The sequence below is a fragment of the Aegilops tauschii genome, chromosome 6 (assembly GCF_002575655.3).
Source record: "Aegilops tauschii subsp. strangulata cultivar AL8/78 chromosome 6, Aet v6.0, whole genome shotgun sequence".
In the NCBI taxonomy this organism is placed as follows: Eukaryota; Viridiplantae; Streptophyta; class Magnoliopsida; order Poales; family Poaceae; genus Aegilops; species Aegilops tauschii.
The window spans coordinates 48,949,964-48,963,137 of record NC_053040.3 but is presented as its reverse complement, the minus strand read 5'-3'; the positions used below and the strand labels follow the sequence as shown (position 1 = coordinate 48,963,137).

General features: G+C 38.5%; 1 long non-coding RNA gene across 2 annotated transcripts; it reads right to left on the bottom strand.

Annotated features, from left to right (window-relative positions):
* Positions 1-9,968: 9,968 nt before the first annotated feature.
* On the bottom strand, positions 9,969-12,901 carry LOC120966141 (uncharacterized). 2 transcript variants are annotated; one of them, XR_012187116.1, is made up of 2 exons: positions 12,585-12,901; positions 9,969-12,482 (listed from the first exon to the last, which is right to left on the bottom strand). It is a non-coding gene; the product is annotated as an uncharacterized lncRNA (long non-coding RNA). The 2 variants fall into 2 exon arrangements; XR_005759261.3 differs by having other exon boundaries at positions 9,969-12,061.
* Between the last annotated feature and the right edge of the window lie 273 nt (positions 12,902-13,174).

The following is a 13,174-nucleotide window of genomic DNA, read 5'->3' as shown; positions in this document are numbered from 1 at the left end:
ACTTTAGAAAGTTTAATAATAAAATTGTTATTTTTACCATCTTCGTGAGATTTTGCATTTGTTTGGAGAGATTGCATCTATGTACATGATCGTGAGAGTTTGGTCATGTTTCGTTATCAAGAGATTGTACCCTTCACGCATCATTTTTTTTGCTTATTGTGGGATGGTCTCATCGCTCAACCTATACGTGTTTTTTTATTTAACTAGCAAAGTGGCCCGCTCGATGCGCGGGCTAGAATTTTATAAAGTTCAATACTGAGAACGTATTATTTGATTTGTGTAAAGAAAAATTGGGATGATATAGGATGACACTTAGAAATAGTAGACTTTTGCGAAAATAGTTTTGTCTTAGATGTGTTTAGTGCTATGAACTACTTCCATTAAAAGTACGGCATCACAGAGTAATGGAAAAAACAACTCTGTTTAGGGAGTCGACAAACATGAACTTGGTAGAACTTGGCCACCTTGTGTTATGTAGAATTTTCTTGCCTTCCAAATCATCTTACTTGCACGGGCATAATATATGAAGGATCCATCATCTATTGATGTTCATAAGTCTATGTTACCGATATTTATAATCTCTAAAATCCACTTGGTAGCCAATTACAACAAACTCTTGAATAATATATGAATTTGTCTTGTACGTAAAAGGGATATGGCGCATCAAATAGTTGACTTCTTTTCACAGAGTGCGTTTGTACTTTGGCTAATTGCCTTGTGTGTAAAGAGAAGATAGTTTCATTAGGAAACATTTCTGTAGCTAAAATGCATGTTTACCTATGCATGTTTACCTTACATTAATGTTCGACCTGTAATAACTGTAATAAAATCCTAAGTTTAACAGAACATCATTCTCCTAACCTTTCATTCAGTATCGTAATAGAATAAACGTTTCTTTCACAATAGCTCTCCAAGACCACGGTTTCGATCTAATGCTAGAAATATACATAACAAACATTAAGAAATTGAGGGTTTGCGTTAGGTAGACGAAGTATGATTGTGAGTCTGTTGATGTGTTTGGCCAGAAAATCCAGAAGCTCGTTCTCCACCATGTTGTTGCTTGCTTCACAGCTGATTCGGCTGATCCATGGTCTTGCTTCGTTATCATACCCATTGTCTTGTGGTACCAATGGTTGCCGTTTCCTCCTGTAGTCCGACGTATTGGGCTTCTAGGAGTATCTTGCTGAATACACTGATCAAGTGAGTGTGCTCTATGGCCTTTATTTTGTACCCTAGAATGCCAAGCTAACGCCGCGGATAAACGCTTGTGTTTAACTACATCCCTGAAAATGTTTGAATTAAGGAGAACAATGTGACATTATGACAAATACGGCAATTGGAATTTTTTTACATTATAAAATCTATCAAGCGTAAGATTGCAGCAGAATTAGTCATGGATTAACAATTAAATAAATCATTTGGTCACAAATAAACACTACGCTCGTAAATAGGAGTCAGGGCTTAGGTATATGTGTGGAACATATATGCAGCATCAGTGCTTGTTTAAACAGTCGTTTCTCTACAATCGTGTGGAACATATATATATGGGCTCACTATTAGTGTTTAAGTTTGATTATGGAGGGATCTGAAGGGGAGAAGCATGCTTACCTGTGACCTCTTTGGCACCGCCCCACAGGCATATATAGTACTACCAGCAAGACAACGAAGCAAGCTTGATTTAATTCCTTCATGATGAAATCCTGCACCAAGCTAACATAACCTATAAGGATCAATTAGCACATACACAGGATTTTGAGCTACATCTGTGTGGATCAAATTTTTCATAGCATACAGCCCAACATGATGACGTCCGTCGTCTCTGACCCGTAGCAGTATAGATCAGATAGAAGGGCAAGGAAGATGGAGGCCTAACACCAGTAAACTATGGAGGAGATTTTACTAATCTTCCTCTATCCTCAGTAGCCGGACAACGACATCAACAAAGCAACGGGGCATGATCAATTTGGCGGTTCGCCTCTAGGGCAAGGCAAAAGTGTAGCGATATAGACCCATCTATTTTTAGTTGACCCATCTCTTTTGACAGCCGTATAGACACACCTTTAAAAAATGCCAAATAAAACTCTTTGCTGCTATTAGATCATAATAGCATTGGTAGGTAAATTTTGTTCACTTATATATATCCTATTTAATGGTCATGAAACTTTACTCTGTTAAATAAATGGATAGATGTTTCTGATTTTTGGAGTAACATATTTCTTATGGACATCCCTATTGCATTTTGATTAATCACCCATGGTGCTCCGGAATCCAACAGGACAATCATGTCCTTTTCCTAACTCAAATCCGGAAGGCTGACGTCACCTAAACAATGGGTCAGCCTGTACATGAACCATCACATCATAAATTTCTAGTACTGATAAACTGTTTCATTTGAAAGAAAATACATCTACCAATATTATTAGTCCTAATTGTAATATTCTACTTCCAAACCACAAATCTTAAATTTCATATTGAGGCAATATGGTTTGAAAAATCATATTCAAGCTACAAAGTAAGAGGAGTTAGAACACATCCCAACAAATCCGTAGAAAAGAACACATCCCAACTACACCTACATGAACAACGTGAGATGCAGCTTGCTGGAATTAACCATGATGTGTGGTTTCCTGTCCAGCTCTGACATTAAAACAATCACCGATTAGGAGTGTATTTAGGTAGCCTACGTTACTGCAAATAACTACAGGATTCTTTTGCAATCAAGTCCACTCACGTGTGTGTGTTGCTTGTGGGCGTTTTTCCATCCAGTAAGTTTCCATCAAGTCCTCTCGTACGTCAGTACGGGCGCATCCAGCCAACTTTAGGAATTAGTCAACATGCCTTCAAATTGTGGGTACATAACATCTGATCCATGGCAAGAAAAGCATCGGCTGGGCGATCCATCACCCAGCTTCAGAGCTACTAAAAGAATTAACATAAGTAACCAATGAGACACCACATGGAGCCGGATCAGACATTTGAGCGACGGGAGATACATGCATATGTAATTTATCACACGAGACCATATTACCTACTCTTACTTTATCTGTGTATAATGCAAACTTGAACCAAATATGGTAACAATTAAATATATATGAGCCTTTTGCCTGCCTGAGATATGTACTTGCGCCATTGTCCAGAAGAGAAGGTTTGGGTAAAGTTTGCTTATGTGATGGTATGGCTTTGTCCCAAGTGAGGCAGCCCGGACGTCTTCAACCACCACTCCCTCCCTCTCTCAACCTGCAAAAAAGTACAAAATCTGAATCCATAATATATCAGTCCGGGAAGACACATATAATTAATAGATCATTATGTATGCATAGTTAGCTTAATAGTTGATATTGCACATACATAAAAAATGAAAGAAAATCCCTTTCATGTATTATTTGTAATGGTGAAGGCAGAACTAAAACCGCTAGCTAGTGACAAATAAGTCTCTACCATTAATTGACAATGTTCTGAATAATAGTATATGTACCATTCCAAATGCTAATTGTAAGTAGAACAGAACTAAAACCAATGAAGATATTTAGCTAACCGCAGATATAGGATCGAAGAATAGAGCACATTCAGCTTGTAGGTGCAGTGCGAAGTAACAAAAAGAGTATATATATAGCTTACACATAGATTAGTGCTTATACCAGAAATAATAAGGCAGCAGTCCAATGACCGTACGAATATGCTACTGAGCTTCCTTTGCTCATCCAGTGTATGTATCTTCTTGCCCGAATCCCTGAGACCTCACCTCGCTGTTTTGGAGATCCTGGCGGCTGTTGGGGGCCCAATACATGATGCATCTAATGTAACTTACCTGATCAACAAAATATAGATTCTTAGTCTATAGCTGAATACATCCGATGGAGATTCTTACAACTGTCGATGGCCTAATACCTGCTTGAAATTATCAAAATTTGCACCGCCCAACTCTCTCCTACATACGTTGCATGCATGTTGATCTGCAGACAGTACGCATGCACGGTGATCCTCCTGAGGCTTGAGCCTGTGTCCGTCTACTATGGAACAGGGCAAGGTTTACGCCTTGGCTTCAGATTGGGTTCACGTGGATGTACTTTGTAACCACTTCATCATTTTCCTTCCCTTTGGTATATATGGATTGATTTATCATACATCCATGATCAAAAAATTGGACGGGTGCTTATCTTCAAAAAATCGATCAGCACGACGATACCTGAGTCAGATAATGTCGGATCAACTTGCGCTTCAACCACCAGAGTCGACGGCGAAGTGAGGCATTCATCTTCCCTTCAGATCTGTATGCCTTGTACCCCGCCATCCATCGTAGCGCAGAGGACGTCAACAACAGAGAGAGGCATCAGGGGAGAGGAGCTATATATGGGTTGAATTGAGGGCACATGATCAGCCCAAGGAGAGGCTTCATCCATCTCGCCGGCGACTTCATCGCCCGGCATGGCCGCCACGAGAGCATGGAGATGATAGATAGGTGTTATGCGGGCGTGTAATTTTTACCCTAGGTGCTAGGCTGTTTTTTTTAGATCCAATTTGTGGGCTTTTTCTTTGCTCAATATTTTTTTTGGCCTGAACTGGGTCACGTGAGGTTTGTGGACTCTTTTTTTTCATAGAACGTGTGTGGACACTCTTTTAACATGAGGAGGTGTATGGACTCTTTTTTTATAGGAGGTGTTTGGACTCTTTTTAACGTGAGGAGGTGTACTTTCATAACCTTTTTTCATAGAGAATTGTTTACGAACATCCATCGGCTAATATTGACAGTTGTTTCCAAGTCTACCAGATTAACGGACAGATATTTCTAATTATTGTGGGATTTTCTAGGTATTTATCTTTTTTCTGGTATATATAATAGATGGTCCAATTTGTTTTCAAGTTATGGATGAAAAATAGAACTTAAGGTGCAGTTTTAATTTGTTTCTACCTTCTCCACTTCTTTACCTACCTTGGGATAAACATTGGCATTATTAGGCCCCCTACCCACATTAATGTACAACAAACTAACGAATTGCTGCGGGGATTGGTTGCGATATTTTTTGCTGAAATTAAAATGTAAATTTAAATAGATATAATATATTGTATTTGTTTTTTATATAGTTATAAATATATATAATATAAGTAGTATTTCTCATGCATGTTGAGCGGAAATATAATTAGAATGATTTAAGTTAGGATATGTCCATGTTGAGAGAGAATGTAAATAGCAGTTTCAATGCATGTCAGGACAAATAGTTTGTGGGTGATGAGGTGGCATTTGTTCATGTTGAGATAATTGAGATAGTGGGGATAAACTATTTAGGTACATAGGATTAGTTTATTTGTGATGAGCTGTAGTTCTAATATTTCCCATATTAAGTTCTAATAACTGATTATGAAAATAGTTCTAATTGTGTTCTCCATATAAAATATAACAATGTGTGCAACATCTCACTATTTTTAGCACTGTATAATTAGTTAATGTGGTCCTATAAAGGATAATATCACCAAACAATCGTTTCAATCAACCTGGTCTCATATCTATAATGGCTAATTTACATGGTCAGCCACAAATTTAGTTTTACTTGGAAAGATTCCATCCTTCTGACAAAAGGAAATCAAAGAACTACATATACCCTACATTTTCATTGATTTTCTTTGCCCATTTAGTGAACACAAACTAAAGTGGTAAATGAAATTATAAACCTGTATATTTCGATTGCACATTAGAGGAACACTGCATTAAAAAGGTCAACAACAACACAAATTCTAATTTACATTAATCGACACATCTCATAAACCTTACAGACCAATGATGGTAACTAATAGCAGTGAAAAATATGAAGCTATAGATTCTACCTTTTTAGATGAAACTTTTAAACGCATCCTCAACTACAGTTATTCATATCTTTTAACTACTAAAAAACAATTCACATAATTGATATGGACAACTTTGTTTTTTTTCTGATTAGCAATCATCCATGTAAAATTTCCTGAAAACAATATTCGCTGATATGGTCTGATAATTATCAAACCAACTCCATGGAATAGATTAAAATTGAGATATATAATCTATGTATGCCAAGCAGAAATAACAAACTGTCAAAATAGGAAATATCAATTAATTATGTACTATTATTTTAATATGGGTAATTATGGTAATCTTTAATCAACTTAAGTAGTCCTAAGGTTCTTTCTCTCGATAATACATTACCATGAACAGGGTAAGGTATTTCCTTTGATATAAAATAGTGTGTATTTCTTTCGGGCATGTACATATGTGATTTTTTTCATAAAATTATTACATTTTTATGTATGTGTTTTCCAATTAGTTCTTTGAAATTTTGAAATGTGCTCGATATAGATTAGACATCAATCCTTTTGAGTATTTTTTATATAAAATGTGTATAGTTTACTTTGCACCAGGCTTTGTCGTTGTGTCTTAAGCAATATCACTGCCTTGCCTAACTATGGAAAATGGTATGGCCTAATTTAAAACAATGAGTTAAACATTTCTATATCATCTAAACAGAGGTAACTTTTGTACGATCAAAGAGCCAACTGACATGTGGTGTACATGGTTGTACATAATATGATAGTTTGAGTGAGTTAGAAAATATATTGTTCTTAAACTAACATTAGAAGTATAAATTATGACGCGTTTATGAATTTTAAAGACTTCGATATGCCAACGATCAAGCAGTTGTTAGACTGCTTCCGAAACTATGAGTGGCTACATGTCGTTCGATTAATTTTGATCATGACAGAATTCGTATATGATGTACCATCACATGTCCATGTGGCAATTCTCTCCTTTTATCTGATCTATGCGGCTGGAGTTCATCCGTGTATAACTCGAGCTATTGTTTATCGAGCTTCCACAGGCTATCCACAATACTTAGCTACTTATGCTACATAAGTAATAAGAAACTCCACCAGTTGGATATAGCAGCAATCATGTATATACCATGTTTGTTCATACACTCAGAAATAACAATGTTTTCATTTGAGTCAAGATTTTCACAGGTACTGCAGGCGTCGGTTAAGATAAGTAATCGTGCATCTGTAATCGCTCGATGCCTGAATAATGTAGATAACTGCAGCAAGAAATTTAATGAGAGGCGAACAATACCAGTACTCGGCACTACAAAATTGTGTTAGCACTACATGTCATCATCTTCCCATAGCTGTCCATCCATCGCAGGCCACGATGACCTAGAGTGTACCATGTTAGTGTTGCAAAGCTAATTTAGATCATTGTACTTGTTCAAACTAAAATCATACTATTTATTTATATGTCATGCCAATGTTTAGATGTATCCTTCCGATTATATACACAGATATGCCATTGAAAGCTGGTCCAAAATTAATATAATTCACACTAATTATCTATGCAAAGTCCATGCCAATCTTAACCGCTATTACAGGTGTCTATCCTTGATTGGGAGACGAATGTTTTCTTACATGGATTTTTCAGCAATTTTGTTTCAAGTTAACGTATCATGTATTATTAATATCATAAAAATGCTATGTGATGCTAATAAGTAAATATTCACCTATGTTATCAGCATCAATTTTAGGAAAAAAATCTTTTCCATGTCTAGATCAGGTAAATAGTATAGCCTGGATATTACAACTTCGTAGCTCACACTGATCAGTAAGGACACATGAAACAGACTTCAGTTCTAAATCAGATGAATAGCACACCCTTCTACTCTAAAGCAAACCACGGAGATAGACCCAATGTGAACCACAATTAAGAAAGAAGAGCCTCCCAATATTTGTATAGCAAAAGCTCCTTGGACTAATCTTGATAGTATACATCTAACTTATAAGGATAAAAATCAAAACTATATTTCAGTAATGCAGGAAACACACTCGATCTACAATCTAAAATTTTGTGTACGAATCATACTCACCTCTCTGGCAACTCTTGTCACAACATCGAGCGCTTAGTTTTTTCTGCTAGGCGTATAAAGCTAGCTTGCTCCAACTAATCGGTCCACTTCTGATGTATCTTCAACATACGCACGGACAGAGCTACCAGCAGCAAGGCTAATTGATTCTCCCGGCCGGCTGGAACCAGAAACTACTGATCCGCTCCCAATCAATCTTCAACATAGGCACATACCCTGCAGCTAGCCGCAAGCCTAATTCCCACGGCCGGCCGGAATGTAAACAACCGATCCGCTCCCAATCAATCTTCAACATAGGCACATACCCTGCAGCTAGCCGCAAGCCTAATTCCCACGGCCGGCCGGAACGTAAACAACCGATCCACTTCCAATAAATCTCCAACATAGGCACGTACACAGCAGCTAGCCGCAAAGGCTAATTGATTCAGGTAGCTCAAAATTAGCAAATCTATAGATAGGAAGAGTCGTGATATTTTCCATTAGTGGGTAGGTATGTTTCTCACTCGTTCCGTTCCATGATGTAGTAGTACATAGGAAATTAGCGTTTCATATTTTCTGTCTTCTCGGCACCTCTGAGCTGACTGGTATATGCTTGTTCATTAACAGTAAAAGTAGAAATATGTCCCAGTATTACTGTACAATGTGCAGATTCAAGTCAACTACTGCTAAAATTCAAGCATGGCAGGAAGAATTACCACAGATATGTCCCAGTTCATCTTAGCAAGATGCGAGGGCTAGTGGTGTAAGCTACGCTTCAATCTTTTAGCTTGGCGAGTTCTGCGTCTTGGATCTTAGCAGGCAATTCTCGCCACGCCGCTGATGTTCCTGTAGCTTGGCAAGGTCTGCGTCGTTGTGACCTCATCCGCCTAGTCCGCCCAGAGATCATGAAGACGTCAGCTTCGTAACATTGGCGTCCCTGAAACACCATCATGCAGCCGCTGAGCATAGACGAATATTGCCTCTTGTTTGCATGCTAGGGCACCCTGTGATGGCAGCTCCCTAAGCTATGTGTCTTGGAGCTTCTCAGTCTCCGACGCATCCAATCATCCCACCGCGTGCGGGAAGAGTAGGTCTCCGGGAAGAGTAGGTCTCCGCTGTCTGGTCGTAGCTCTCCCCAAAAGACTGTAGATCTAATTATCCTTGCTTTTTGGCTGGAGAGACCCATCCGAAAGAGAGGATGGGCAGGGCAAGTTTGAGTCTTTTTTTTGTGAGAGACCATGGTAAGCACGTTGGGGACTCCCGGTTGGTTCCCAGAATATCATATATTGTGTTTTTTATAGGGAGTGTCTATTCATCAAACGTCTGATTTTCAATTTGGTTTAGGCCATATTTTCTTCTAGTCCCCTCGTGACATGTGTCTTCCTTTATTGCTCAGTCCATCCTCAGCGAACAAAAAAAACATCTGTTTTCATTCTCTCCCCCAGGTCGTATTTCGTTGTGCGTCAGCCTCAACCTTAGCGGGCCAGCTTTGCAAACCCGTTAATGCACAAAAAAACACACTGACCAACAGAAAAAACCCATCAGACCTGCTTGTGTGCTGGGTCCATGGCCTTTCTTCCTTCCCCACACATCTTCTCCACAGAATTGTCGTGACACTTAATAACATTGATAGCATGAACTTGCTTGAAAGTCTGCTTGTTGAGCAGGCTAAAACTTATAGAATGAACAACACTGATAAATTATCTCAACTCAAATTACTGAATTTCAGAGAATTCAAAGGGTACTCCCCAAACATTGAAAATGCTCTGTCCAAAACTCTAAAAGAAATACTCCCTCCGTTTCTTTTTAGTCCGCATATAAGGTTTGGTCAAAGTCAAGCTTTGTAGAGTTTGACTAACTTTATATTAAAAAATATAAACATTCACAATATGTAATCAATATTATCAGATGCATCATGAAACGTATTTTCATACTATATAGTTTTATTATTGTAGATGTTCATATTTTTTATATAAAATTTGGTCAAACTTTGTGTAGTTTGACTTTGATCAAATCTTATATGCGGAGTAAAAAGAAACGGAGGGAGTACAAACTATGGCCATAGCAAAAGAGAAGTGACTAAGAACTTAAAAATAAAATAAAAGAGAGAAATATGGTTACTAATCACTTAATAATCAAGTGCCACACAAAAAGGCATAAGAAGTTTTCAGACTATATTACATAGTCCTTGACGGTGCATACCACTGATAAAAAAACAAAGCACAGTTCGTCAGTTGGCCGGCGCGACATGGATAACTGACAGCATAACAAACTGCAGTAACTCAAAACAACCTTTATTCCCCGACAATCTCATAATTCGATCTGGTTCAAGACAACCATCATGTTCAATTCGTCCAGTGCGTTGTTCCTGATGGTGATTACCGCCGCTCTCCCAACCGCTAGGTAGTTCTCCTCCAGGATTTCCTCCCGGCCATCCTTGTTGAAAGCGAAACGACCATCTGCTACTGTCTTGTATGCTGCGGTGCTTAAATCACTCCCACAAGGTGTAGTCCAGTCATGCCTGCCGTCGGGGTGGTCATCAAGCTGGAAGCTACCTTAAAAGGTAATTTATAGTTGTTTGTCATCCATCCAAAAAAATAGAGAAGTAAAAAGGAAAAGAAAAATAAAAGACACAAAATTTCAGAATTATGCAAAATGCAGTGCTAGATGTTGTATTACTACCTATGTCTGCCCATGCAAAACTGCAGAATGCTAGATGCATGGTCAAAAGATAAAAATAAACACAAGGCTGAAAATGTTAATGAAGTGAATCAAATGGAAATGAGAATGTTAGTGAATACCTAAGAGAAGGCATGCTTTGCTATATATTACAAGTGATGTAAATTAAAATTCCTATTTATGTTCCACCTATTTTTGGTTATCAGACAAGATATTGTGTTAATCATAAGAACACAGATACTGATAAAGGACAACAAAAGAAAAGGGCATCTACAGGATGGCAACTTGGCAGCTAATATCACTTCTGAAACTAACCAAAAAGCAGGAAGAAATAAAAAATGAGCAAGTTGTGTAGATAGAATAATGAAGATGGCAAAACTAAGGTCATAGACAAAACTGATGCTAAATCAAATGTTTAAAGAATAGAAAAGTTATGATGAAGATGACTGGGGACAAACTAAGGTCATAGAAAAAGTTGATCATGTCATTTTTACTTCATCAAAAGAAAGAATGACTAAAAAGGGACTGAAGGGGTTGCACTAAAGATTAGTTATCTAACAACAAAAGAATGATCAGTATCAAGATAATGAACACGGTTGGAACTGAAGAATAATTAAATATACGGCTGGAATGATAACTGAAGACTAAGGGATGAAAGGCAAAGATAACTAAAAAAAATTAGTAAGAGTGGAAAACAAAAAATGAAGGACTAATTCCACCCATACAACGTCTCAAGACTGAAAACAACTAGCACACAAAGAAAATTTGAATGACAAGAGAAATGAGACACTGATAACAGAAACACAAGACTGAGAAGTGACTGAAAAAATAATAATTTGATATGAATGAAGAATGAGAAGACTCAGAAAAACAAAAGTAAGAGAAACAATGATATGATAACTGACGGAACTGAACTTCCTATGATAACTAACCTACCTAACCATCACTGATGAAAGAAACTAAGGTCCCTGAATGATAAAATGAAGAAATAAGAAAAACAAACTAATTAACTGAAATGATACTAAAAATAAAACAATGAAGGTCTGAACACTTATACTAAACAATGGAGAAATGCTAAAAACTGAAGGTCTGATAACCGACTGAGCACTTATACTAAAAAATGAATAATAACACTGAAAATGAAATAATGAACATTGAACAATTTAACTGAAGGTCTGATAACCGACTGAGCACTTGTACTAAAAAATGAATACTAACACTGGAAATGAAATAATGAACATCGAACAATTTAACTGAAGGTCTGACACTTGTACAGAGGACTAAGGACTAAAATTGTAAAAACTGATCCTAAAATTTTAAGAATGATAGTAAGAAGTGTGAAACTGAGAATTCAAACTAAACCAACACTGGGAGAAAAATTGAAAACACATGGAGACTAAGAACTATAGAAATACCCAACTAAGCTGGGTGTGATGCTCCTAGCGATCCACATCATGACGACTTGGAGCCACCGTGTGAGGGGTCAACTAAGGTACGCCCCTCCCCCCAACCCCTCCCCCTGCATACTGAAAATTGTAGGGGAAAAAAGCATAAAAAGCTGAAACTTTGAAATGACATAAACATCTTAATTGGTTGAAATACTGAGAAGAAAAACTGAAAAAAGATTTTACCTAGGAAATGTTGACAACTCAAAACATGACTGAATGTGAATTACCATTTCTTACAAAAGAGCACATGTGTAACAACTAGTACTAGTGGCAGATTTTCCCTAAGGATATAAATAAACTCAAAACTTGACAAGAAGTGACTTTCCATTTCTTTTCCGCTGAACTACTGAAAGCGCATCAGTCTGTGACACCACACCCTCCGGAGCATGAGTCTGTGACACCACACTAACACATGAAATTGCTAGCGCCGCCCAGCAGATAAACAAAACAATCCTCCCTATCTTGGACCACGAACTAAACCACCCCCTGCGATGTAGATCTGTGACCAGCGACCAAGACAATGAACTGAAATCGGCCGCAAGGAGATAGAACACGTAGGGAAAAAATTGGACAAAGGAAGGGCAGTAGGGAGACGAAATACCTTTCACCTGACCTGCACCGGCGACTATAAGCTCCGCCACCGACGTGCGCTTGCTGATGGCGAGCACGACGGGAGAGGTCCGCCGAGCTCCTCTCCGGACCTACATCTCTCCCCCTACAACCGTCCCAGTGAAGCACGCATCCCGCCTACAAGCGCTGCTTGCGGGAGGCTCGCCGCGCGCCATCTTTGCCCAGCCGGTCCTGCCTCTAATCACCGGCGAGGAGCCCCCCTTCCCTCCGCCGTTTTCGCCTATCTCGGTCAACCCCATCCAATCCCCTCCCCAGCAAAACAAAAGCAGTCGCCCACCGACTGAGGAGAGCGGGTCGAAAAAGCGTGACCAATTGAAGACCCGCAAACCTGGAAAAGCCCAACAAAACCCGTGACAGAGAACGATCCGGGACACATGGCTGAGGACAGACGACGCGCAGAGATTGGTGTGCATCGGACGGACAGAAAAAACGACCTGAAGCGAATTTAAAATCAGACGTCTGAAAATTAGTAAAACTGTTTTTATAACAACAGAATCCTGTACATGGTATGGACTCGTGATAGGTTGCCATCTCAAACGGTATATGTTATACACATATCAA